The following is a 2,550-nucleotide window of genomic DNA, read 5'->3' on the forward strand; positions in this document are numbered from 1 at the left end:
GTTTACCTTTTTTAGCTAGATGAAACCTTGAAACTATGAGTTAGTTTACTATTTATTGGATTTTATAAAGTTTCCTTGGTGCTTGTGTTTGATTATCATTACCTAGCATGTTAAAGTTTGTATCTTTATTGCTTAAATTCAAGTTTAGTGTAGCTTAGTGACCTATTATTACATGGACTTGTTTACCTAGTAGTTTAGTGACCATTAAATTGCTTGAGATAGGAGTGACCACATCTTAGATAAGTGATAAAAGTAACAACTTTATATGTGTTGGAGAACATAATTATGATCATAATTGTGTTTGCTTAATTGACTTAGATAAATCTTACATAGCCCAATTATCGTTAATAACTAATTTTGTCTTTGCTTGTGTAGGACCATTACATAGTAGTACATGAACTAGTGAAAATATTCGTAGATTGGACCAAGATTGCTAATTACATAAAATTTGGTAACCAACTTTATTAATTCATAAATAATAACTAACCATAGGATAAAGGTGGATTAGAAACTAAATGAAAGTGTTTTAAATATATTGATTAAAATCGTTTTAGTTGAGTGTGTAAGTTAATCTGAACTTGAAAAATCAGATAAAACCCTTTGTTAATTATTGCTTGATTTTATATTTATTTTTAGTAGTTATTTTAATATATTTAATCCCCTCCTTGTTTTCGATACCCAACTTACTTTACTATACTGTATACTGACTAGGTACAATTTCTATAGGTGCATTAGTAGATAAGTAGTTAGGTTAAAATTTTAATGCTAAATACGTGATATATTTTGCACACATCAAGTTTTTGGCATCGTTGTTGGGGAATGACTATTTCAGTTATTAGTTAATTGCTTTAGGTTAATGGATCCTTTTTATGGGGTAAAACCTGCAAAAGTTACTTTTAGCATTAGTTAAGTTTCTTGAAATACTAAACTCACGACGTGAGATCTGATATCTCAGAATTTTATTTCGTTTTTATTTTTTTTATAAATTTCAGTTCATTTTTACATTTTTGTTTCAGTAGTAGATGAATCGTGGATCAAAGGCACCATTGACACCACCAGTTGACGATCCAGAGTCAAGTTTTTATAAAAAGAAGGTAAGTACTTTGGAGGATCAAGCAGCAAGTCGAAAAACGAAAGCATGTTCGAAAGTTTTGAGAAGACTCCTAACAAAATGGAAGTTGGTTGCGACCCCGAAATACAAATAGACAAAAGTAGCGAACTTGAAAGCAAGCCCAAAAACAACATGACGGACATTGCTGACATGACGATGGAGGCATACAAGAAGAGAATATGTGAGGACACCGGTCCAGGGCTTGTGTAACCTGCAATTCCTGCCACCCCAACTTTCGAGCTAAAGGGACACATCCTTTCGACACTAAAAGATATTCCATTCTCGAGAAAAGACCATGAAGATGCATACAAGCAACTCGATGAAGTTAATGACGTCGCTGATCATTTCAATATTCTAAATGTACCACGAGAAACTGTCTTGTTAAGAATGATTTTGGTTGCCTTCAAAGGAGTAGCAAAAGATTGGCTAAAGGCACTCCTAACCAGTTCAATCACCACATGGGTGCAAATGCATGAAGAATTTCTCCAACAATTTTGCCTACCATCAAAGGTTTCTAAACTCAAGAAAGCCATATCCAATTTCGAGCAACAACTTGGGGAACCCTTATATGAAGCATGGAAGAGGTATAAGGGGTTACTAAGGAATTTTCCCTAAAATGATCTAAACGGGCAACAAGAAGTCTCGATTTTCTATGATGGGGTAAACCTAATGGCATGGCAACTCTCTGATTCTCAAGGACCATTAACCAAGAAGAATCCTACTGAAGTTAAGGAGCTAATCGAAGAATTTTCCAAGCATTCAAGGGAGTACCACAACCCAAGACAAGACGGGGCTAGGGGAATCGGAAGTGGTGCTTCAGAAGACATGGTAGTTGTTTTGACAATGTTGAGTAACATGGATCGAAGAATGACGAAGATGGACCAATCCATACACGAAATACAGGTAGGGTGTGAAATTTGCAATGAGCCAAATTTGATTAAGGATTGCCATTTAGACAAAAAAGGAATTGGAAAGTGTAATTTTGCTACTCTAGAGGAGTCTGATATGATGAAGATTGGAGAAAGTCAAAGAAAGAATGGTTAACCTATGAAGAGTATATGATGTAACACCTGTGTTTCTGGGCTTGTCATTAATGTTGATATAATAGTCTAGGTTAACCTTTGTAATCCATTTTGAAATAATAGGAGTGTATTATTTGAGTATTATGTGTTTTGTGCTTAATTGCTTAATTATGTGATTTGATTAATTAAGAATAAAAATAAGCGTCAAAATTTAAGTGTAAAATAAACTCGATTTGAGATCGAGAGGTTTTTAGCCGAAACAATCTAAACGAGAATTGAAGATCTCGTTGTTAGTAGCGAAACGATGAAAAGTTAGGCGAGAACGGATGCCGGAAGAAGAAGTTATGAATTTATAACGAAGTTTTCATGTCCCGGACTACTAAAAATAAATAGTAAAAATAAAATCAAAATTAGCCG

At 34.0% G+C, this 2,550-nt stretch overlaps 1 non-coding gene across 1 annotated transcript; it reads right to left on the reverse strand.

Annotated features, from left to right (window-relative positions):
* Positions 1 to 1,627: 1,627 nt before the first annotated feature.
* LOC145103599 (small nucleolar RNA R71) lies at positions 1,628 to 1,734 on the reverse strand. The gene has a single exon (XR_013706682.1). It is a non-coding gene; the product is annotated as a small nucleolar RNA R71 (small nucleolar RNA).
* Positions 1,735 to 2,550: the final 816 nt, after the last annotated feature.

Source organism: Lactuca serriola, chromosome 4 (assembly GCF_051521515.1).
Source record: "Lactuca serriola cultivar US96UC23 chromosome 4, Lser_US96UC23_V15, whole genome shotgun sequence".
In the NCBI taxonomy this organism is placed as follows: domain Eukaryota; kingdom Viridiplantae; phylum Streptophyta; class Magnoliopsida; order Asterales; family Asteraceae; genus Lactuca; species Lactuca serriola.